Genomic DNA, 26,476 nt, shown 5'->3' on the forward strand with positions numbered 1-26,476 from the left:
CTAAATAATTAAACACAGATCTAACTTGAATTTGATTCATGGTATATTTTTCTAAATTAGGGGAGTTCATTGTGCAATAAAAATTCATTACTTGGGTTCAGTTCTTGGTGCAAATTATAATGATTTATGGCTCAATTTATAGGAAATAGCTTAAATAAGTCCATGCCCATACATACAAAAATAACATGTTCTGAGTGAATACATAAGTATTCATCCTACAGTAAAAATCAGAACTTCATGTAAAATGTTTGAGGGGGGGAATTTGTGTAATATTTATATAAAAATAATCATAATTCAAGAAGCACATATTCAGACTGTCCATAAATTCCTAATTGCAAAGTAAGCCATGAGGAGCATGGCAGCTGCCAGGAGTGCACACTCCACACAGCAGAACATTCAATGGCAGGAGTTTGCTTTTTATGGGTATTTTCATATTAAAGATTTAACATGATGAATGAATCAATTCTAAAACAGGCACCTAGTATGACATCTTAAGTTCAAAGGTGCCCCTCTTACCTCCCAAGAAGATGTCCATTTTACCTTTGGAGAAGTGTGCATAAGCCTGTTCATGATTGTGCCAGTATAAAGAATCACACAGAAATGGTTTGGGGTAGACATTACATAGATACATGAAAACAAAACTAATGTAGAGATACCGCAGGCTCTAATCTCAAGTTTAGCAGAGAAGCAAGAGGTCAGGAGTCACTGAAAAATCAAGGAAATGGATTTCCAGCCTCTTCACCAGGCACGCGATTTGATGAGGAAGAATTCTCTGTTCTAACCAAGGCTGCCCAACAGGCCATGAGCCTGTGATGGAGAACGGTGTGCACACAAGTAAGGTCCATAAGTAAGTGTGTTAAAAACACTTTAAGAGGAAAGATGAAAAGTCCTTAAACACAATAAAGAACATTTAGCAAAATTCAACAGCAAACAGTGCTAAATGGAAAAAGTTAAAGCCATTTTTACTCAAATGAGACCCTGACAAGCATGGCCGTCACCAAGTCCTGAAATGCTGCTCTGAAGGTTCTGGATGAGGACGGTCTTCCCTTGCAGATGATGATTGCATACTTTAAAAATCTAACTCTGATGAAAACACTTAAACTCATGAAATAATTTACCAAGATGCACAGATGCAAGATAAATATACCAAAAAATCATGAACTTTCACTACACTAGAAATAAATAGCTAGATATTTAATAAAAATATTAAACAAAAAGTAGCCCTCCATACCATATGATGCAAGGGTAAATTTAACAACAAAAAAAATACGATCTATATAGAGAAATATCAATGAGGAATACAACTCAGTGTTAGCTAGAGAGCAAGTAGTGAATGAATTAATCCAACCAATGGGCAGCACTGCACAAAATGCATGGAGATTAGAGCCACACACAAGCCAACACTCTTCACTTCAAAATGAAAGGTGAGCGGTTCGCTGTAGGCCGTCATTAGGCCCATTGTTATGTCTAGAATATTTGTAACTTTACCCAATAAAGAGGATCATCAGAAAGTCCAAGTCCCACTCCAGACAGTTTAGCTCAGTGGATAGAGTGCTGGCCTGCAGACTGAAGGATCCCAGGTTCGATTCTGGTCAAATGCACATGCCCAGGTTGCAGGCTTGATCCCCAGTGGGTGGGCGTGCAGGAGCCAGCCAGTCAATGATATTCTCTCATCACTGATGTTTCTATCTTCTCTCCCTCTCCCTTCCTCTCTGAAATCAATAAAAATATATTACAAAAAAAAAGTCCGAGTCCCATGCTGGTCTCCAGCCAGGTAGGCCCAGTCCAACACACACACAAAATTATAGATATAATCTTAGCCAACTATGAATTCAAAGAACCTCAGTGTACAATATAATTGTTGAGCGAAGGCTAGATAAACTAAGAGAAGGACAGTGTGTGCAGAAGGCTGAGCAAACAGTGAGGGTCTCAAGACCAGGCCAGACGGGGTCTGCTGTTCATCGACACCAGGGCCGGAGCCTTTGTCCTGCCCAGGGCCATGTGGATATTTATCACATCACTCGCGGGCCATACAAAATCATCAACTTAAAAATTAGCCTGCTGTATTTGCTCAAACATTTAATTAGCTCACCCCTAATGCCTTGGCAGGGCCAGACCACATGACTTCTTGGGCCCTATATGTCCCGTGGGCCAGACGTTCCCCACCCCTGATCTAGAATAACCAAAGAGACTCTACCTGGAGGAGCAATCTCACCCACTCTTAAGGAAGGAAGCAAAAGCGCATAAATGAATAAGTGGTTCCAGGGTCGAGTCCAATGTACATCTACACAATGGAATACTACGCTGCGGTAAAAAAGAAGGAATTCTTGCCATTTGCTGTAGCATGGATGGAACTGGAGAGCATTATGCTAAGTGAAATAAGCCAGTCAGAAAAAGATAAGTATCACATGATCTCACTCATTTGTGGAATATAGAGAACAACATAGATTGATGAACAGGGACAGATCCAGAGACGCAGAAACAGCAATCAGACTGTCAACCCCCGGAGGAAAAGTAGGGGAGGGTGGGGGTCAGGGGAAGAGATCAACCAAAGGACTTGTATGCATGCATATAAGCCAAACCAATGGACACGAACAACTGGGGGATGAGAGCATGAGTGGGGGGTGGGGGATGTTGGGGGTTAATGGGGGGATGAGGACACATTTGTAATACCTTAACCAATAAAGAAATCAAAGATTAAAAAAAAAAATCAAAAGGAACTCCTAGGCCAGACATGAAGAGGAAGAGCAGGAGTGAAAGGGTGTGGAGAAAGTAAGTTGAGTATTTTGTAAGCAGTTCCGAACTAAAACTGTGCCTACTGAGAGGGTGCTGGAGGATTTCTGTCATAATGTGCCAGTCGCAGGAAGCGGCTGTGTGACTGTGCAGACAACCAAGCTGGGGGAGAGCGACAGAAGTGCTGGTTTCGTGGCTGAAAGACATCAGGCAAGGTCAACGTTAAAAACAATATTAACCATCAAATTATATTTTAATATTGTGCCTTACTGAATAACAATTCAGGATTGCTTAGGACCAACCACAGTTAAACTGTAAATTATCCAGGATGGGAAAAGCTATGAATGACATTAGAATCACACGATTAGAGTGAAAAGAATGAGCAAATTCAAGGCCACAGACACACCTTGATGCAGAAAATATAAAATTGTGAAGACGCCCTAATTACAATTCTTTGGAAAGATGAGATTTTCTTAAGGACACCTTAATATCAATTTCTTTTTCATGAGACAGACTCAGGAGTCACCCAGAAGTTGGTCATCATATCTAAAACAAACTGAGCTAAAAATACTCTCAAAATCTTTACATAAAAATTAAGTAACCAAAGCAAACATGAGTCACTTTCCCTTTTCAAATCAATGTCCAGCTTAGATACTTTGTGACCTTAGAAAAAAATAGCAATTAAACTGAAAACCATAAAAGCTAATATATTCTCCAGGACTAAAAAAAAAAATCACAGCAAGCAAAATTTCATCTCGTTTGACCTAGATTATGCCAATTACTTCAGGTATTTTATTCCCCGTATGTACAGCGTGTTCACATGATACATAGGCTTCTAACGAGACTGAACATCATTCCCAACTGGTACTCTCTCCGGAACCACACACTCCACTTATTAATCATTCTGAAAACTGTATGCTCACAAAACGTGAGCAAAATTGGAAGAACTTTCCAAAAATAAATGACCCAACTAAATCAGACGGGCAGACTGGATTTTTTTTTTCATCCGACACTGCTGGATCACAAAATTTAAAAGACCCAGATGAGTCTGCATAAATCTAACTCATCATCTTTTTTATGAGAAGCCCAGCTCTAATGAAGTCCATAATGAGCTGGATAAAATACATTTAATTAGATTATAAACTGCAACATAAACCAGCTGCACCATGCCTTTCAACATTCTCCTCTCTGAAGATCAGAGGGTTGGAGAGGGTTATAAAACAGCCCGTTCATTTCTCTTGTCCTTTGAAGGAGGAAGAAAGAACCATTGGGGACAACTAAAGTTCCAGGCAACTTTCACCAAGTGGAGCCCAAGTCTGCCATGTTCTGGGGCCTCGCATGCAGGGTATGGAGACGGTGTCAGGTGACCAACAACGTATCGATGGGATGGCAACGATTGGACAACTTTGGGGAATTCTGTGGACTTCCTACGTGAGACCGATAATACAAGACTTATTTTCTGCTTGATGGTGTCTAGATGACATAGACAAGAGAGAAAAAAATCTAAGTTCATTAAAATGCATTTCAGAAATAGTCCTGACATGACTTTATGATAACAAGGCCACTGTGAATCTGAGATGGAGGACTAAAGATCTATCTATCCATGGATGTAGCTATCCACTTAGTTCATACATAGGGTGTCCCTCCAAATGTACACATATACTTAGGATAATTATAAAGGCAGGTTTATTAAAATACATTTCACTTTAAAAAGGGCGTGCCTATATTGTCGGTCTCCCCTTCTCTCCTTTCCTGTTAATAATAACCAGGTTATTAACAGTACCACTACGACACGGAAAAGCCTTGAAAACATCATGCTGAGTGAAATGTCAGACACAAAAGGATGAACATGATTCTGCTTACATGAAGGATGTGAAACGGGGAAATTCACAGAGAAAGAAAATAGCTGAGAGGTCACCAGAGGCTGGGGGAACAGAGAAAACAAGTTATTGCTTTATGGGTACCCCGTTTCTGCTTGCGGCGATGAGAACTGTTGGAAGTGGTGATGTCTGCACAACATTGGGAATGTTATTAATGCAACTGAATGGTATGTTTAAAAATTATTAAAATGGCAAATTTCATGTTACGTATATTTTACTGCAACAAAAATAGTACACTTGGGGATGCCAATTCCCTATGCAGGATCAAAAGCCACATATAACTTTTGACTCCCCCAAAACTTAAGTTGTCCCTCCCTCGGTATCTACAAGGCATTGGATCCAGGACCCTGCAGATTCCAAAATCCATGGATGCTCAAGTCATCTACATAAAATGGTGCAGATCGATGCATGCAGTCGGCCGGCCCTCTGCATCCATGGTCTTCCAACCTTGGATCAAAAACAGAATACTCATTTATTGTAAGGAAGAAAAAAAAAAGTCAGTGCCTGTGGCAAGTGTGCTCAAGGGTTAGAGTGTCTGCCCATCGAAAGGTCACTGGTTCAGTTCCTGGTCAAGGCCTTGTACCTGGGTTGTGGGTTCGTATCCTGCCCCAGATTGGGGTGCATGTGGGAGGCAACTAGTTGATGTGTGTCTCTCTCACACTTCAATGTTTCTCTCTCCTTCCCTTCTTTCTACTCTCTCTAAAAAGCAATGTAAAAAATATCCTTAGGTGAGGATTAACACACGCACACAAGTCAGCATATAAGTGGACTACGCAGTTCAAACCCATGTTGTATAAAGAAAAATGTGACACAGGGAATCTTTTGAGAGCAATGGAATATTCTGTGTCTTGAGTGTAACTGTGGTTTCACGGGTGTATGAAACTGTCAGAACTCATCCAATTAAACAGATTAACTTAATTGTATAAAATTGTCGAGTAAGACTCCCTCCACGTTCTACGTGGAGTAGGGTTCGGTATCTGAAAGAGGGACCGCACAACAAATGAGAGAAAAAGACACGAGATAATTTTGCAATATTGGGGGACCAGGCAGCAAGTCCCAAAGGACTTCCTCCGTGCTCAGGCCTCACCAAGCTTTTATTGATCTGGGATGCACCCATAGCATAGCCCTTAGGCAGGTGACCCCCTAGTAACAAGCAGACTAGCCCATCAGCAAGGATTTACATAATAATAAATGGGGGAGTAGTTTCAGCTACCACTGTCTGGACAAACAGGTGGCGCCTAGCTCCGACCTTTGCTAGGGCTTCAAAGGCACCCAGCCTTCGGGGGGTTCTCTGTCTAAGCTTATCAGATAGCGAAGGCAATAAACAGTTTCCCACATAAAATTATTGCTCAATAAAATTGATAAGAGAAAAAAAGGCACCAACAAATTACCAAGAATCTAATTTACGCCTCTCCTCCCTGCTGTCCGCTCCTTCATCCTGCGGGCCTACCAGGTTGCGCCGTGCCCTGGGAAGCAGGGGGGAAGGAGTCATTCATTTATTCCACAAATATGTTGGGAGCAGCCGTGTGGTCTGTTACCGCAGTAACACTGAGTGCTACAGGTTACGGTGAGGAAAGTAGGTTTGGCATGATGAGGTATCTTGTCTAGGTCCCACCGAGAGGAAGCGGTACAGCTCACCTTGCAACGAGTGCGGTTCGACGTCCTCACACGTGTGCACTGCAAAAACCTCCTCCCTCCTGTGACCTCACCAGGCCTACATACCTGAGGGGAAGGATAAGGTGCAAAGCCACGGCAACCCGTGTGTTATCCATCAAAACAACATGTGTGGGAAGCAGGTACTTCTGTTCACACGTAAGGACCTCGTATAAAAGAGATCACAGCTCTGTCTTTGGCAACGTCTCCTTTCTCAACTCAGCAGCCGCACGCTGAGGCTAAGGGCACGAGCCCAGACTCACTTCCCAGGCCCCAATCCTGGGCTGGGACCTGATGGCATCTCTTCTTGCCACAAAACTTCAAACTGCAAAACGGAGATGACAGCGGAGTCTACCCCACCAGGCTTTGTAAACTCTCAATACATATTAGCCTATTCTTCTTAACTCCCACCCGTACCACCTAGTACAGAGAGTATAAAGTTACATGCAAAAATGAAAAAGGGAAAGGTAGCTTCTTAGGGATGGTTTGGATTCGCTAGTGTCTCCTTCCTTCTTTCCTTCCCTCCTTCCTTCCCTCTTTCCTCCCTTCTGTCCTCCTTTCCTCACTCCCTCTACTGTTCTTCTAAGAGAGTTTCCATGTGTAAAATGTATGATGGAAACAATAAATGATAGAAGCAAATCTCCATCAGTACCCCAAAGTAGCACATTATCTTATTAAAGAATAAACGATTCATTTCTCTTTGGCAGAACTGGGTCTTGTCCTACCTTTTTCTTTCTAGGGAAATAAAAATTTTACTCTTTCTCAAAAACTTAGAAATTACTTTGGAAAAGCCAGTAGGAGGACACTCAAGGAAGTCTTTTGATAGCCAAGAATAACAGCTAACTGTCTGAAGGGCCAGGTAAAAACATTTTGCAGTTCTATAGAAAAACAATAAAAAATTATTGGAAATTTTCAAAATCATATGGTATAGAAAAGGACTTTAAGTATAATAAAAATAATATATTTTATAATGTTTCTTATACTTAACAAAGGTACCCAATTGGCTGCTCAAATCCACATCTCTAACGGACTCCAAACCACTAGTGGTAAAAGCAAACGAGAAAGGGAAGTGGTCCTTTGGGTATGACGTCATAGTAAAGCTAGGCGGTTACTAGGTTTCCAAACTAGCAGAGTTGGGGATACTAAGACAGTCACTGGAGGGGGGGTGGGGGGGGGGCAGGTAGGGGCGGGAGAGAAAGACTAAACAAATTGAAATAATTGTAAATATTCTACCATAATAGAAAACCTTTTAAGTTAGAAGTAGTTAAATTCATTGTTCTTAAAACTGAACTAATATTTGAGTATCTTGAAAATTTTGTGCTGAATTTAGGGCGCGTCTCCAAAGTGACTCCCACGACGTAAGTCCCAGCCCGCGGAAGGCTCTGAGTCTTCGGTGTAAACACACTGTGACACCAGAAGAGGAAAACGGTGGCCTAAGTGACGGTAAACCGATGGTGTGTCCTTTTTGAATGAAGCACAATCTTCCCAATTTCATATGCTGGTCCTCTTGCCTGTGAACTAACGCAAGAACACTCGGGGTACCGGGTATGGAAATATTTCATTTCTGAGATGAACGCTATTTCATTTTTCAAAGGCAAATGTTCTATATTCCCAGGAAATGATAGCCTCTTTGAACACTGACCCTTATTCTTAAGCATAGAGGAGGCCTGTAAAAGATATAACCAGTTCCAAACATTCAATAAGGTTTTTAACAAGTATTTGCTGAATGACTTAATGAACATATGTTGAGAATTTTCTATTGTACTGTTAATTTTAAAATAGGCAATGTATGATGGATAATTGAGTGCTAGCTCAAAATAACTCTAATAAAACAATACAGGAATTAAGTTGCAAAACTTACAGAATAATTTATCACTGCTCCTGTCCCCACACCTGCTACTCTTTATCTCTGGGCGGGGTGCCACTATATCAAGAGAGAACTGTTAGGAGGGGCCCAAGACCACCCCCACTTTTGACGACTCACAGAAGGGACTCATAGGCCTCAGCACATAGTCGTGCTCAGGGCTATCTATGACGGATTCCAGTGAAATGAATCCAAACAAAATCAGCAAAGGGAAAGGCTCATGGGTGAAGTCTGGGGGGGACCAAGTCAAGGCTATCAACGGTCCCTCCCAGCGGTGTCACGCAGGAGGAGTTCTGAATACAGGTGACATGTTATCAGCCAGGGAAGCGTGGAGAGTCAGTGCCCAGGTTGTCACTGGGGGCTGATCACACAGGCAGCCTCTGTCTTTTCACACTCCAGGAGGACAGCAGGTGCTCTGACAGCGTCGGGCGTGATAACTGGCAAACTGATCAAGTTCGACAAATATTTACTGGCTGGCTGACGGAAAGGCGCCAGGATAGAAGGGGTCTCCTGAGGTCAGACCCTCGCCTTCAGAGAGGACGAAACTCAGTTCTGTCACAGTCACAGACACGGGCGTGCCGCATCATTATCCTCCCTGCAGTGCCTTTGTTCCAAAGCTAATAGCAAACGTGACCTTCCTACCTCTTGTGACTGAGTAGGTCCTCACCACCTGCAACTGGTCTACTAATCCCACTGCTGATATCAATTTCCTTTCCTTACCTTCTTGTCCTGATCATTTCACAGACAATGTTTTTACCTTTTCTTTTTAACTTAAATTCCTTCTGGAACAAGGCAGAATAAATAAATATGTAAACAGACCCAGAGATGTGGAAACACCATCCCATTTTTCTCTAGAGAAGGTAAACCCTCCATGTTTCTCCCTAACCCGTTCCCGCTGAATCCAAAGGACCATGAAGCACAGTCTACGGAAGGGAACATTTTCCTCTGGCTCCCTCGCTCAGCCATGCACTCCGTCAGCCTAAGAAAAGCACGCACAGGTGCCACATTGTCCTCCCAGGACGCAGGCACAGAGCTCAGAGCAGCGAGTCCAGATGTGCTCCTATTGCATCCACGTGCTACGGAAAGGCTATGGGTAAAAGGAGTTGGATAAACAGAATTAAGATTTAAATTTACCCCAGAGGCTCACTACTTAAAGAATCTGTGTCAAACAATAAGGTCGTTTGGAGGTGAAGGGGGTAATCACCCCCAAATCTATCCACTCTGTAATCCCAGGTGTATACACTGAGGCTATGTGAGAGTGCACTGGTAGAAACCCTCCTCAGTTTCTCCTGCTTAAACACAAGAGCCTCAGTCTGCGTCATCACCTTAGGTAACTCCAGTGCAAACCAGCCAGAAACGCCTCATTCACTGAAACAGGTTATCACTGAATTCGCACCAGAAATGATTAGCCCTCAGATGTGAGGATGCTCTCAAAGCCCTGCCCCACTTTGACACCCGTTCCTGAGGGCATCGTAAGGAGAACACTGTGCTGGAACTTAAAGGGGACTCAGGGTAAGCCAGTGCAGCTCCCGCCCTCCAGGAACCTCACGCGACTCAGTGAGCAGCCGCGTTTTGCTCCCAGTCCCCTTTCCCATCATCACAAGGACACCCACCTCTTACTGACATCCTTTATTTCTTCTTTAACCCAAGTTTTTATTTTGTTTTATTTTTTCTCCTTTATATCTGTCTTTGCTTTAGAAACTTCTGGACAGGAGGTAATTTTCATTAATTTGCTTTATACAATTCCTAACAAATAACCTCAAAGGAAAGGGAACGTAGAGGAAGGTACACGCAGAGATGCCGAAAATCCTGAAGACGATTGAAAGCTCATCACCAAATAAATATCTAAATTAACTAATACATATTATTAATTTGACTTTCTGGATGAAAACTGAATTAAAGATCTGAAATTTTAAAGCAATTCAGTTGAATTTATTGCAACAAAGACAGTAAGGCAACCTGGGTTAATTAATGATTGCTTAGTGGACATACTAGGAGACTTAATTTTATTGAATTAATAGATTTGTAATTTGCTTCTCAACAACTGGAATATACACAAGACACTTTAGAAAGCATCTGAAAACTTATTTCATGTAGGTTAAGAATCAGTTGTGCAATATTTATCAGTTGTGCAATACTATTATTTTTCAAATCATTTTTTACAAACAGTGAAAAGGTAAGGTTTGGCTAATTGAAGTCCAAAATTACCACAACGCCTAAATAAGTACGACCAGTTTGAAACCCTGTTGCAAATGACCCTGACCATGAGCCATGACTGGGATGAGAAAGAAGACAGTGCAGTTTAAGCTGCTCTGTAAAATTGGAGCTGAGCTGTTAATTCACAAGGAAATATTTTCTAGAACATCTGATGGATCAAGGCTTTAAAATCCTTGTTAAATGTTTAAAGTTGTCCTTATGCTGTGATCTGTCACACTGTATGTGTTTAACCTACTCACAGGTATTTATGCTAATCATTAGCTCCCACAGGGTGGGCAGGGCAGACTTTATCATCTTAAAGCACCAATGCATAGTCTTCTGGGTCAGAGACAAGTAAATCTTTTGGTATAATTGCATGTTGCTTTAAGTGCTGCTGTCTCCCTGCTGGGCAAAATGTTAAATATTTAAGGTTTACTATCTGGTGTGATAGTGCTTTTATAATTAAAGTCTGGGATGGGAGAGCAGAATGACAGAGGTTTGTACTTTTCTTTAGCAAGAATAATCTTTCTTTGAATTAGCACTTTTGGAGAGAGAGAGAGTCCATAATAACACAAGTTCTGGTGAGTAGGAGCTGGTGGAGGCCTTTGGTGTCACTGTGAAGCCATTCGGACAGCATAGTTCCATGCCACAGAGCCAGAACAATGCGAACCGAGTGTGTCCCAAGATCATGATGATCATCAGCAAAAAATAAACGACACTCTATCATCAGCCCTAAAACACAGCTCCAATACTGCAACGGTTTTACATATCTCCACATTTGTCTACATACCAGACAGCCAGTGGGGGAGAACAGTTGTGTTCTTAATTAGCACACTATTCTGAGCTGGGACTATCTGATCGGCAAGTAAGCCAAGCACTTACTCACCCCATTCCTCCACCATGCACCCTCCCTCTATCATTTCCCCCTTCCCCTAGCTCTGGGGCTACAGCAGAAAAATCTAGCCAGCGTGGGGGCTGGGGAGGACATCTGGGTTTTATCACCTGGTGTGTCAGGATTTGAAAAGTCTCTTCAGATTCTAAACCTTAATATTGTTCTGCAGACTCGAGCCTCCTGGTACAAAGAGTCAACCCTCCCTGACTTGCCACACCCTCCCCGTGGCCCAAAGAAAGCGGAGCTCAATTCCATAACGAAGGACAAACTGCTTCTGGCCCTGAGTCGAGCAAGCGACCTCATTTTCACTAGACACATAATCTGACAAATAATTTGACTTAAGTCTATTCTCTAATTTCATTTGAGTGAGAAGCATATGCATGGGACCGCCCGGGAGAGGAACGGGAGCTGCAGGGGATGCTGTGTGTGCGCCGGGGCCAGGAGAGAGGCCGCTCCGTCAGCATCACAGGTGCAGCAAACCCACGGTGACAAAGGCCTCGCACTCCGGTGCCCGCCGAGCTGGCGCTGCTGGAAGAGGCCCTGGTCCTTGGCCAGAGCTGCCTGGGCGTGGGCGACGGGGACTGCGGAGGGTCTATGAGAAGGAATTTGTGGTTTGCAACTGGCCAGTCAATTTTCAACTTAAGTGAATCCAATAGGGGTGACTGCTTAGAAAACCAATTAAGGCCAGTTCAGTGTTTCTTGGTGTATCAAGTGATTTTCATCTGGAGGTGTGGTTGGAGGGCAGAGCCTACTGAGACCCAGGATCACAAAGAAGTGTTTAGTGCGAAAAAATCAGTTCCAGATGATTTTGCTGCTGGGTCTTGTGTTTAAATCTAGACTATGAAGTCTAGACACTGGGAATTAAACTATAGGTCAGCAAGAAAAGAACACCCAAGCAGCGAAACGCTGTCCTGTCATTTCGCCTTCTTTAAATGAATACAATTTGCTGCCTTCAAATCTATGTTTTATTCATTCCTTTTGCATAAAAAAATCTATTCCGATTACACAAACAATTGAAAAAGACGAGTCAAAAGAAAGAATAAAACGAAGCGAAGTATTTGCTGGTCATGCAATGCTCGGGAGGCGATGACTGGGAAGGGAGCTTGCAGGGATGTGGACGAGCAGAGCTAAGAGACAGAGCTGGCGTCCAGCTACTTGCTACCTGAGTACCGTCAGCCAGTCAAACCCCAAGCCACAGTTCCCTCGTCCATCCACCAAAACTGCAATGATGTACATCAGTGTACAGTCGACAGTAGTGAACTACACAAGCATTTGCTCCTGTAATACTAGTAAAAAACGCAATAATAAATGCCACTCTCTTCGTAACAAGTTAAACAAATTCTTATATAGAATCAGTATATGGCGCTGGGGAGGGAGCCAGTTTTGCTGGCAGAAAGCCACGCGTTTGTGGTCACCACCAGAACGACCACGCAGGGCTCCAGCAGGGAAAGGGCAATGCCTTACACGCCCGGTGCGCCCACGGGCTCTGACTAAAAAGGTGATCTCCCTACAAAAAATAAACCACCAAACCAACGTGGGAAGCAGAAGAATCACCCCGTAGGGTATGTCTGCACATAAAACAAGGTAGTTCCCACCTGAAAATAAAGTGGTGGTGATCACCTACATAGAACACCATTTGGATTTGTTATCACCACTGTCCCTAGGCCCAGAGATGACCATTAACTTCCCAAAGTCACACCGCAAGTCAGTCCGGCTCTGGACCTTATGTTCCTCATCATGACACTGTAGCTGCCTCATATTGTTTTGCCACAAAAAGAAAAGTTTTGAAACAGAAACGCCTAAGTCAAAATGTTTTCATTTATAATAAAAGACAACAAACTATGAGGATTTGCTACAGTTGTGCAAATTGTCTTCTGTTTAAGGAAAGCTTCATGCCCGATACCTTCAACTCAACATTAAAATCCACCACCTTTCACATAAAACAAAAGAATGCTGCCATGGTGATTATGCTCCTAAAATTAGATAAAAACCTTGAAAGCAGGTGTGTCTGCAGATGTTAATCAGCTAACCTTCAATGTTTGGTTATTTGTTTTTGCAAATAAACCGTACAAAGCATTTAAGAAGAAAAATGTTGCCAGAAATGAAATATAAGACAAGTCCCTAAATGCATGTATTATTTTCATAATCACTATAAGCCAAACAAACACAATCTCAAATCAAGAAACAAAGCCAACATAAAAGAGAAAGATGGCATTTTAATCCGAAAAGATAACACCTCGCGCTTTTCATCACGCTGCTTTCAAACATCCCTGTCCAACTCCAACGTATGTAGAGCTGCTCTGTTGCTTCTGAACCAGAACTCAGCATTCTTGCCCAGCCAGTGTGGCTCAGTGATTGAGCATTGACCTATGAACCACAAGGTCCCAGGTTTGATTCCCGGTTGGAGCCCATGCTCAGGTTGTGGGCTCGATCCCCAAAGTGGGACATGCGTGCAGGAGGCAGCCAATCAATGATTCTCTTATTACTGATGTTTCTATCTCTTCCTCTACTTTGCTCTCTGAAATAAATATATATCTATAATAATAAAAGTGTAATATGCTAATTAGACCAGAGGTCCTTCCAGACGTCCTTCCTTCCTGACAAGCTGCAGCGGGCAGGGCCGAGGCAGATGTGGCAGAGGCACCCAGCCACGGCCGCAGGGGGCAGGGGCTGGGGCCAAGGCCCTTGCACGAATTTCGTGCATCGGGCCTCTAGTATACATATAAAAGAACTCAGCATTCTCTGCAGACTGACTCAGGCGCAGTATTCCCTCCCTACGCCAGCCACTGGAAGGCTGAATTCCGCTGAGTTAGCCCTTCCCAGGGATGCTCAGGTGGGCCGTGGGCTATGGCACTGCCTCAGGCACCACCAATCCTCACTACGTGTGGCCGCCGCTGTGAAGAGAAGGCAACCACAGTGTCCGCACGCCTCCTTCGGTGAAGCAGGCCCACGGTGTGGGGGCCACTCGTTAGGCCTGAATCTGTGCTCCGAGGGAGGACCGTTCCGAGCGATGCTCAGGCCCTGCCCTTCCTATCCACTTCCGAGGCAGAGAGGCCGAGGCACCACCGAAGAGGCACGGAACCTGCACGGCGGGAACTGGCAAGTCCAAGTCCACGGTCATGGCATCTCTCTGGGGTCCTCTTCCTTCCTTCCTCCTCCTATTCTGGGGGCTGGACTAACACACTCACCTTACCTCTTTGTATAAGACGAGAAGAGATGCCACGAGTGAGTTTAATTCTCAACGAGGCACAAGAGAAAGCAGTATTTAATATTCATTGGGTCCAATAAACTTCCTTGGTGTTTAACCAGAAATACATCTGGGCATTTCTGTAGCCATCTGTAAAGACTTTACCGACACCCCCTTTATTCACTCTCATATTATCTTTTGAAAATGGCATCCAAAATGACAAAAGCTCCAGGCCATTGGAACCCAGAAGAGAAAGTCCTGTATCTCCTCCCCCAAATACCCAGGGTCAGCTCCAAGGGGGGCTATGCCTCACCCAGAGGGAATTCCTCCCCCAGGGTCTGTCAGGCTCTACTCAGAAAGCAGTTCCTCCAGAACCAAGTGAAGGGGGGGAGAGGGGGGGAGGCGGACAGGGAATGGGACGGTAATGACTGTGTGTAAATTCACAAAGGCAGCTCCTAATTGGTGACAAATCTGACTGTGGAATCAGTTTAATGGCATGTACTTTTTATTGCCTTCAAATGCACGTCGTAAGCAGAACAAGCTACTGTTAGATAATGAAAAATAGATAAAAATTTATGTGTAATTGCTACATTTTAAACTAGTGTTTGAAAGCTATTTATCTCTTAATTAGAAAAAATATTCTTTTAAGTTTTTAATTGGCAACCATAAATTTTAATTCTATTCTTGGCCCAATTATCACAAATTTCAAGTAAGTAGTCTCCAAAACAATGAGGCTTTACAGTTTAAATTAAGAATACCAGGGAAGGGTTTCCTAGGAGATTTCCACGGGATAAATGAACTGTAACTGCAGGAACACTGGAATACAGACAATCAAGTGTATGATCTGTATGATGTAAACATGGAAAGATATATAAGGCATATTAGTAAGTGAAAGCAAAGATGTTATAGATGCTATAGAGCCCCGAATAGACAATGGAATAGACGATGGGATGCTACAAAAATAAGAGAAACGGCTCGGCCGGGCCCTGCCGGCCTTGATGATGGGACTACGAAGTCGGAAAGGCAGGCAGCCCTCGCTGGTTTGGCTCAGTGGACAGAGCCTCGGGTCCTGGGCTGGACTTGGTCATGCAGGCTCGATCCCCAGCGGGGGCGTGCAGAAGGCAGCCAATCAATGATTCCCTCTCATCATTGATGTGTCTATCTCCCTCTCCCTCTCCCTCTCCCTCCCTCTCTGAAATCACTAGAAGCTGGAGAAGCCAGAAAGCAGGTTCGCCCCCAGAGCCCCGGCAGGAACGCCCTGCGGCTCCGTGATGTCTGCCGGCGGACTGTGACCTCCAGAATGTCTGAGGGAAATTGGTCCTCGTGCGGCACGGAGCTTTTGGGAATTTGGCACAGTAACAACAGAAAACTAAAACTAAGACGTGCTGAGAGGAGAAAAAGCCTGTCAACCCAGGACTCTGTATCCAGCAAAATACTCCCCAAGAACGAAGGCAAAATAAAGACGTTTTCCTAGAAAGAAAACGAAGAGGATCCATAGCCCGCTGACCTGTAGCCTCGGAGAGCGGGGGCCGCAGGGGGCTCTCCAGGCTGAAGGGCAGTGACGCCAGAGGGAGGGAGGCGTGGGGTTTCATGGAGAAGACAGGCCACTGGACACGGTACGTGTGTGGGTAAACCTAAAGACCTGTTTCTCCTCTGCATGTCCTCAAAATACGTGACTATTTAAACAAAAAAGTGAAACACTGAATTGTGAGATTTTTTTGAGGTATGCAAATATAACACATATAACACTAAAAAAGATAAATGCATTCTACATTTTACATGAAATAGTGAAATATTAACTCTAAGTAAACTGTAAAAACTGAAGTATGTGTATTGTAATCCCTAGGAAAACCACAAAACAGAATACAAACAGGTACAGCCAGAGCCAAAAGATAAGACCCAATAAATTTTTTTCAACTAACCCAAAGAAGGCAAGAAAGGAGAAACATAAGAACACAAGAACAAGACAGGACAAACAGGAAACACACAGTAAAATGGTAGAGCTGAAAATTCAAATAACCACGGGAAATAAAGCGGCATCTCCCCAATAGGCTGCTATGGACTCAGTGTTTGTCTCTACAAAACGCATAGGCCGCATCCCTGACCCCCACTGTGATGATACCTGGAGGTGAGGCTTTGGGGAGGAAATTAGGTCACGGATGGGATTCGTGTCTTCATAAGAAGGGTTATGAGACGAGATGGGGCGAGGTCGGGGTGGTGACAGTGGCGGAGGGAAGGGGGGGATAGTAAAGGGTAAGGGGCCAAAACATGGTGACGGAAGATGATGTCCCTTTGGGTGGTGGGCACACAATGCAACATACAGATCATGTGTCACAGAGATCGACACTTGAAACCTACACAGTCCTATTAACCAATGTCACCCCAATACATATGATGAAAACTTTTTAACAAAAGAAGAGACAATGACCTCTTTCTCTGCCCTGTGAGGACACAGCGAGAGGCAGCCACATGCAGCCCAGGCATGGCCCTCACCAGACACTGAATCTATTAGCGCCGAGAGGTGGGGCTTCTCAGACTCCAGACTCAGGAAGAGAAATGTCTGTGGTGTGAGCCGCCCAGTCCAGCGTAGCTCACTAGAGGAGCCCCAGCTGACTAGACATAAGACGTGTTATTTGAAAAACGTGCTCTGCCATCGTGTAAGTCTGAGAAGCACTGGGATAAGCGAAGTTAAACGCTTTTTCGAGCAGAACTTCGCATCCTTTAATACACAATGCACACTGGGGCCCCCAGGGCTGACACAGTACATTTCCCAAGCACTGTACCTTGGTGCCATCACACGGGGAAGTTTCTCATGGAAAATACTTCTGGAAATGCTATTATGGTGTCAGCCAGCAATTATCTCGTCGTTTCCTTGCCAATAGGTTCATTTGCATAAGTGGTGTGAGATGCATGGACAGATTTTAACATGTCCACAAACACATAAGTCAATTATGATGTTTTACTTTTCTATGTTTTGTTCAATTAGAGAAGAATGAAAGCACAGAAAGAAGACACCAAAAGGCAAAAAACCCAAAGTCCAAACCCATCTGTAGCCTGGCTGTCTGCTCCATTCACAGTCCCCGTGAGGAAAGAGAAGCTGAAGCAAAGAGAACCCACAGAGTGGGGCTTCATTTGCTGCCCATTCAGCTCAGCCAGCGACGGGCAACCTTTTCCATCTCCCGGCACATAAACTAATTCCTAAAAATCTGCGGCACGCTAGCTGAAAATCGCTGAGCTCAGCAATAATTCTTCAGTGTTACCCACCCATCCTCTCACACTGAAACATGCTGCCAATGGAAACACCCAACACACAGAGAAGTAAGTGCTCAGTTAGGTTTCAGGGTCTGTCCAATGCATCCCACTTTATCCAGGGCAGAATCAAGTTTAAGTCGATGCAATTCACGGGGCTTTTAAAAAAGTTCAAAATATTATACTTTACTGTATGGCTGATTAATATATAAACTAATAATATAAGAACATAATGGTATTGGTCAAAATATTAAAAAAATATGCCTAAGTTATGTCAGTCACTTGCCCTTTTTGGCTTATTTATTTGAGCTGCTTCCACCAGCATCCTATTTTCATGGTCAAGCTAGGATAAATTATTCAGTCGTCTTCCCTTTGTTTGGGGTAAATACACACACACACACACACACACACACACATGCTTTGCTGCATAATAAGTCTATTATAAGTCACTTATTGCAGCACAGTATTTACTGCAGGACTATTTTTTGGCAGATATAGCTGAATACAAGGATGAATAAGATGGCCCTTATCCTTGACGACTTAAGTAAAATGTATAAGCTACACAGGCAAATAGATATGACACAAGTGACAGTCATAGGGAAGCACAGAGGAGGAGACATTTTTCCAGGAGGAGTTGGTCCTTGAAGAGTATTTCGGAGGTGAGAGGAGGGTGGGAACCAAATCAGACATAGGAGAGCAGGGAAGGGTAGCACATGCGGGGGGAAGGTGTGTAGCCGGTACGGCAGGAACACACAGGTGCCATAGGTGAAAGCTGTGAGAGAAAATTCTGAATATGTAAGTTTGGGTCCCGATGCCAGGCTGGAGAGCGTGGGCCTTACTTGACAGGCAGTGAGTTGCACTGGAGATTGTGTCGAACTCTGGGTTAGAAAGCTTCATCGTTTGCTAACAATATTGTTTGAGGATATATTTTGTGCCCAAGTCTGTGCTAACAAGTAGGAATACAAACCTGAGCCCCACCAAGTACCACCTCAAGAAGAAACAGGCTAGTGTGGGAGTTAAATGTGTAGAGATAAAGGGTTTTGTGTTTTTGCCCTAGAACAGTGGTTTTCAACCTTCTGGCCCTTTAAATACAGTTCCTCATGTTGTGGTGACCCCCAATCATAAAATTATTTTCGTTTCTACTTCATAACTATAATGTTGCTACTGTTATGAATTGTAATGTAAATATCTGATACGCAGGATGGTCTTAGGCGACCCCTGTGAAAGGGTCGTTCGACCACCAAAGGGGTCGCGACCCACAGGTTGAGAACCGCTGGCCTACAGATACTTCATTCTGGAATTTCCCATCCTGTTGATTTGGACACTGATTAGGCAAATGTACGTATAATGTGTGCTCACTCTGCATTTGTAAGACAGTCAGACATTTGCATATATTTTTTGAAAAATATAGTTTGATGCCTTAAAGTTTTGATATACTTTCTCCATAGAAGCCTACAGAATATAGGGAAGGTAAATTGTTACTGCTCTATCAGTGGCAACAAAGAATGTTAATCGATTGCATTCTTCATTCTTCAGCAGGCTGACTATTGATCCCAGGGTGCTACTGTTGAATTATTTACCTTAAAAGTCTAGTAAATAATTACAAATTATCAGTGACTATCCATATTCTTTAGAGCACACTATTTTACCCCTAACGATGCGCATTAATATTTTATGATTAGAGTACCCAGAAGAATACATAAAAGAGAGTTCAAACTATTGCTAAATGCTGCATCTACCTGGGTTTTACTTTTAATGCAGCTTTGAACCTGCACATACTACAGAATATTGCATTTTCCTTTTTAAGAAACCACTGGATTTTAGGCTCCAGCAGAGGCACCGTGATGGTGTGGGTAGTAACTTTTAAGTACTTCAATACAGAATTCCCACAGGGTGATTTATATGTCTCAGTGATTCCATGCACACCCTAATGGCGCTTGGTAATATTTCAAGTGCCCTAATGAGGGATTATTCCAGGACTGCTTAGTTATCACCTGACACGCCCTAATCGCTGCCAAGAAGCTGGAAGTAGCTACAGAAGACTTCAAATATCTTTGTCTTTGATCAACCTAGAAGGTTGGTTAACTTGCATTATGGGTGATAGAAATGACTTTTCCTGGGTGGGATGATGGGCGTTTAAGATATGGGACTTCAAGAGCTCACAGGGTTTGGGAACAGGGTCTGAGGCTCCGACGTGCCCGAGGCTGGAATAGCCGGAGGGTTCAAAGTCCTTGGTATAGTCCCGGATCCTGGACAGTTATTAATAGCTCCCCCTTTTGTTCTCAAAAAGTATGCTTGTTTGAATAGTAAATGATGTGCACACCTTCCAGTAGCACACTCTTCTTAAAGGCCCTATATTTCAAAGTATGATGGAACCCATATGGATTTTTGTCTACCAACTGCAACTAGGTTGTAGCTGAATCCTGAAGCTAAAGTACTGCTCACCTGCTGCAAGGGAAGGGCTGCTTATGAGGTGCCTGAAGGACAAAGAGCTGGGGGCTTAAGAACGTCTACAGAGCAGGAGGTGTGTCCGTGTGGACGCCTGACAATGAATGTCCGGGTGTGTGCATGATCTAGGCGGAGACCTGCCTCATTACAACATACACTGAACGTGCCGGTGACAAGACCCTCGTTCACCTCCAACTACTGGAGGCTACGGGCGCATTTCCACATAATCAGTATCGAGCTTCGTTAGGTCACTTTGGAACATGACATTCACCAGCTACACAGATACGTCGAGAACATGGAAACCAAGCTGCACGGCCAAAACAGGGACACAGGGCTGCGCGTCCACAGCAAAGCGGTGGGGAGGCAGTGAGCAGTCGGTTGCAGACAGCTGAGTGACGAGGACAAACACGATGAAGGGGGTGCCTTCAAACCTCCAGCTCTGGAAGCAAGTCAACCGCTGCGGTGGAAACCTTGAGCCGGACAATTAGACTCAGAGCGGGAGTGAAATACAGCAGAACCACCAGACCGACCATGTGCAGCGGCTCCGCAAGGAGGTGGGGTTCCCACAGAGGCCCTGAGGGGCCTCTCCCGCCGCATTCGCCGAGGAGCATGGGATGGCAGTGCCAACAGCGCCCTTTGCTCCTCTCTCTTTATTCTTGATGGTTATTACCTATAAGCATGAGGCCATTTGTACGGATGTGTTCTAGAGGGAAAGGTAATTCAGTACTTTTATACCTTTGAAGCAATACACAGAGAACCAAAAATTCCCCAGTTTCATCAAATTTCAATCACTGTTTGTTATGACAAGTACATTAATCTGTGTGCTGACGCAAGGTTTAATTTTACATAAATAAATATGAATGTGTGTGTATGAAATCAGTATGGGTGCTGCCGAACACAAAAAGAGGAATGATATAAATGTAACTTACTTTTAAAAAATAAAAGTCACCGTAGATATGGCTGCAGAGGCATTATCACTGATTTTCTTTTAAGTAGATGTTGGTCACTGGGAACGACTAGACACAACTGAGAATTCATTCTGACGTCCAGTCTCTGGGGTGAGCCTGGCGATCGTTCCTCAGAGGCCCGGGCAGTGATGACAAGACTGACAGGTTCTGACGGGCTGCTCTGGCCGGGGCCCAGGCAGCGCCCCAGAGCTGCAGGCCAGCCCCCCCGAGCCTGGGTCAGCACCTGGGAGAGAGGCCTGGCACCCAAAGCTCACGAGTCACGCGGCACTAACACTCAGGTTAATGGGGTGAGGGCACGGGTGCGGTCCTCAGTGGCAAAATGTTTCCTACAAATTGGAAGGAAAAGTGGAGCATTTTCAAGCTCTTTCTGAGGAATACCTGTTCACCATAAAATGCACGAATTGCTCTAACACACTTACGAAACACCTCATGTTCACAGCATCTGAGCAGGAAAGAGAGATCAAGAAAGATAAAGGGAAGAAGGAAGATTGTATTGAGCATGTACAATTATGAAGCATCATTAAAATGTCTTCTTTCATTTAATCTCCTTTTAAATTAGCTGGTTTTGTAACTTCTTCCCCAGACAGGCAGATATCATCCCCAACTTAAAGAAGAGATCATTGGCAATATTTCTTGGAAAGCTAGGAACAATTTTTCTTAACAATCAGTGCTTTCTATACTGCACACAATGTCAATTTTGACCATTTTTGCCAACTAGCTTGATCATATGAGCTCTTGAAAATTTCTTCTGATGCAAATGTTTTTAACAAAGAAATAAATATCCAGCATCTTTGCCAGGATAAGCATAGTAACTGAATGAGAATGGAGATGTGTAAATGGCTCATGTGTACCTTCCATGCACCTAAACAGGCTTCTGACTGTTCAACCCAAGCCTCTGGGAGGAAGCTGTCCTGCACCCTGCAGAGGGCTGAGTGATAGAGCCGAGTGGACGCGAGATGGACCTCCACCCCCACCACAGCCACACACCTCCACCCCCACCGCAGCCACACACAGCAGCGCCCCGTTCCCAGGATGCTGTCGTGTCTGGGATCAGCACTTCTGGGGGAGAAGGTGTTTGCACAGGACGCTGGGGGAAGGGTGGGCAGGGAGAAAAGACCCAATTCCCAGCGGCTGGGACTCAAAAAATCGAACCCGTTTTTCTGCTCGTGTTCTCCTTTGGTCCTGTGGTAGCTGGCTTTGGAGGGCCCAGCTTTCAGTTTCCCAACACTGGGTGAATTATTTTCCCATCACAGAAAAGGTGACATTTTCTCAAACCCAGGCTTAAACTGCCGCTCGATAAAACATTCAAGTTAAAAAAAGTAGAACAATTCTACGAAGACGTATATAAATGGCAAAACTGACCACATACAAGCTTTTGCACAGACACTCAGTGTGTTTTAAAGGAAGAAAAACCAGTTCTAGAAAATACACTTGAGAACCAAGATGGCGGCATAGGTTAACGCCGGAGTTTGCTGCCTTGAACAACTACTTCAAAAGTGAAACCAAAAAACGGAACGGACATCACCCAGAACCACAGGAACGCTGGCTGAGTGGAAGTCCTACAACTAGGAGGAAAGAGAAACGCATACGGACACTCAGAGGAGGCGCAGTGCTGAAGTCAAATTCTGAGGTGCGGAGTGCGCGGAGCGGGCTGGCGGCGGAGGGCGTGGTTGGCGTTTTCAATCGGGAGGGAGTCGCAGACTCTGAGCTCCAGATACAGGCGAGTCTTTAGGGACCCAGACTCAAACGGGAGAAGCGGGACTGTCTGCTTCGGTCAGAGCGAGTGCAGCTTTCTCTCCGAGGTTTGCAGCGGGTGCTGGGACTCAGAGAGGCAGAGCCCCTGGGGACAGGACTGAGAGCCACCATAACTGCTCGCTCCGGCCCACCCTGTTGATCCTGTGTGACCCACCCCGCCCAAGCCCTGCACAGAGGCATTTGCCGGATAGCCTCAGGCAAAGGCTAGATTAGCACCTCCCTAGAGGACAGAAGTTCTCTCACTACAGTCACAGCTGATTCTCATAGCCACTTGGCCTGGAGGTCAAACCCTCCCTGGTATTAACTACAACAATCAAGGTTTATAAGACTGCGCACAAAGACCACTAGGGGGTGCACCAAGGAAGCATAACAAAATGTGGAGACAAAGAAACAGGAAAAAATTGTCAATGGAAGATATAGAGTTCAGAACCACACTTTTAAGGTCTCTCAAGAACTGTTTAGAAGCCGCCGATAAACTTAATGAGATCTACAAGAAAACTAATGAGACCCTCGATGTTATGTTGGGGAACCAACTAGAAATTAAGCATACACGGACTGAAATAACGAATGTTATACAGACTCCCAACAGCAGACCAGAGGAGTGCAAGAATCAAGTCAATGATTTGAAATGCGAGGAAGCAAAAAACACCCAACCGGAGGGGCGGAATGAAAAAAGAATCCAAAAATGCGAGGATAGTGTAAGGAGCCTCTGGGACAGCTTCAAGCGTACCAACATCAGAATTATAGGGGTGCCAGAAGATGAGAGAGACCAAGATATTGAAAACCTATTTGAAGAAATAATGACAGAAAACTTCCCCCACCTGGTGAAAGAAATGGACTTACAGGTCCAAGAAGCGCGGAGAACCCCAAACAAAAGGAATCCAAAGAGGACCACACCAAGACACATCATCATTAAAATGCCAAGAGCAAAAGATAAAGAGAGAATCTTAAAAACAGCAAGAGAAAGAAACTCAGTTACCTACAAGGGAATACCCATACGACTGTCAGCTGATTTCTCAACAGAAACTTTGCAGGCCAGAAGGGAGTGGCAAGAAATATTCAAAGTGATGAATACCAAGAACCTACAACCAAGATTACTTTATCCAGCAAAGCTATCATTCAGAATTGAAGGTCAGATAAAGAGCTTCACAGATAAGGAAAAGCTAAAGGAGTTCATCACCACCAAACCAAGACTATATGAAATGCTGAAAGGTATCCTTTAAGAAGAGGAAGAGGAAGACGAAGAAAAAGGTAAAGATACAAATTATGAACAACAAATATGCATCTATCAACAAGTGAATCTAAGAATCAAGTGAATAAATAATCCGATGAACAGAATGAACTGTTGATTATAATAGAATCAGGGACATAGAAAGGGGATGGACTGACTATTCTTGGGGGGGAGAAGGGGTGTGGGAGATGCGGGAAGAGACTGGACAAAAATTGTGCACCTATGGATGAGAACAGTGGGTGGGGAGTGAGGGCGGAGGGTGGGGCGGGAACTGGGAGGAGGGGAGTTATGGGGGGAAAAAAGAGGAACAAATGTAATAATCTGAACAATAAAGATTTCATTTTAAAAAAATCAATAAAGTATATTTAAAAAAAAAAAAAAAGAAAATACACTCATATAATCAAAATACAAGAGCTCTTTTCTTACTTTCCCTTGACAGTTTTTAGTTGGTCGTTAAGTGGGTACTGGGGAAGCAGAGAGAATGGCTTGTTCCTTCTAAACGAAACCCTGATGTCAGCCAGGACTAGAATTGCTCTGGGCTCCCCTGGAAATATGCTTTGCATTTGGCTGGCATCTCCCCAGGGATCAGGGGGAATACGCTGCTGACTTGTGCTCTGGCATTTCCGTTGCACAGTGGCGGCAGCTCTTCTAAAGTACAGACCTGAGTGGTTTAGACAAAGTCCTGTGTGTGCCTGCAGCTTCACCAGAAGGCCTACGACAGCAGTTCTCAACCTGCAGGTCACGACCCCTTTGGAGGTCGAACGACCCTTTCACAGGGGTCGCCTAAGACCATCGCAAAACACATATATAATTACATATTGTTTTTGTGATTAATCACTATGCTTTAATTATGTTCAATTTGTAACAATGAAATTGGGGGTCACCACAACATGAACTATATTAAAGGGTCAGGACATTAGGAAGGTTGAGAACCACTGGCCTACGAGTTCCTGGAAAAGCATGAGGTCACAGAGTTAAACTTAGTGCCAACAGGCATGAGTAATTAGCTCCGTGCTAACTGCACCAGGGAACATCAATTTGGGGCTTCAAATGTTACTTTCATCTTTAGTTTCAAAGGATCTATAATAATAAAAGGGTAATATGCTAATTAGACCAGACGACCTTCTGGATGAAGCCGGGGCTGTGAGGGCTAAGCCCCTTGCATGAATTTTGTGCACCAGGCCTCTAGTCTTTACATAAACATGACCCTTCATAACACCTGTAACGGAAGACAAATGAAGAAGAAAATGGTGTCTTAACCAAGTTATCACTGCTGTTCACCAGCAACGGTGGTAATGATACAGAAGCAGAGAAATCTGGATACTTCCTCCAATGATTTAATTAAACATGTTTTAAAAGCACACATGTCTTTTACTCACCTGTCCTAATTATGCATGTTATTCATTCAAATCTTACTTTAAGGGTAAAAAGTCTATTTAGATTACAGGCCATATATGTGGTACCTTACTTATAATAAAATGTAATTAATTAAAATGTATAACTGTGGGATAAATCTTAGTTTTACAGGGTTGGGTTCATTTTTAATGTTTATTTTTCCCCAAAAAAGAAAATGCTGAAATAGTTTCAAAATTCTTGTATGGAACAGTGCAAAGTTAACTGCTGTTTAAAATTACCTACTACCTATCAGATCAAACAAACCAAAACCGAACAACCAGGAATAAACACATTTCCACTTCTTGAAAAAACAATCCTGTCCATTAAAAAGTTTCCAGCATTAGAAAATAGTATCTTTGAGCACTAATTTTCCAGTTTATTTTTCAAATTCCAACAGAAACGATATTAGCATGAAGATAAAATTCTACGATGTTACCAAAGGACTCTGTGATTATTTGGGTATCTTAAAAATGGAAATACATTTATTGGCTCTTCCCCTTCACTTCAAAGAAATGTTTAAAGGAGAAATACATCATCTATATAAGATTCCGGTTCACTTAGCACACATGTGGCGTGTGCTCCAGCAGCAGGACAGGGGCCAACTGTGACAAACACCAGAACCACGTCACCATTGGGAAGGGAGGGCCCACCAAGGCGATTCCCACCAGGAGAGAGCAGCATTCTTACACGGAGACCTCTAGCTCCTCCCACAGGGGCAACTGCTTAGGACAGGGGTGGGGGATGTCCTCCCATGGGACCTATGAGGCTGCAAAGTCATTTGGCCCTGCCAAGGCCTTAGGGGTGAATTCACTAAATGTCTGTCCAAACACAGCAGGCTAATTTTAAGGTGATAATTCTGTATGGCCCGAGAATGATGTGATGAACAATCAAATGGCCCCTGGCAGAAAAAAGGTTCCCCACCCCTGGCTTAGGAGAACCAATAGGATCATGCAGTGGTTTAACATCCATGTTATTTCTGGTCACAGGAAAATACTATCACAAAGGCTGGTGATCAGCTTCTACTG

General features: G+C 43.9%; 1 protein-coding gene across 7 annotated transcripts in view; it reads right to left on the reverse strand.

Moving 5' to 3' along the window:
* Positions 1-26,476, reverse strand: part of SMYD3 (SET and MYND domain containing 3) — a 522,432-nt gene that overhangs the window by 175,152 nt on the left and 320,804 nt on the right. The window lies entirely within an intron of this gene.

The sequence above is a fragment of the Myotis nattereri genome (assembly GCF_964212035.1).
Source record: "Myotis nattereri genome assembly, chromosome: 20".
Classification (NCBI taxonomy): Eukaryota; Metazoa; Chordata; class Mammalia; order Chiroptera; family Vespertilionidae; genus Myotis; species Myotis nattereri.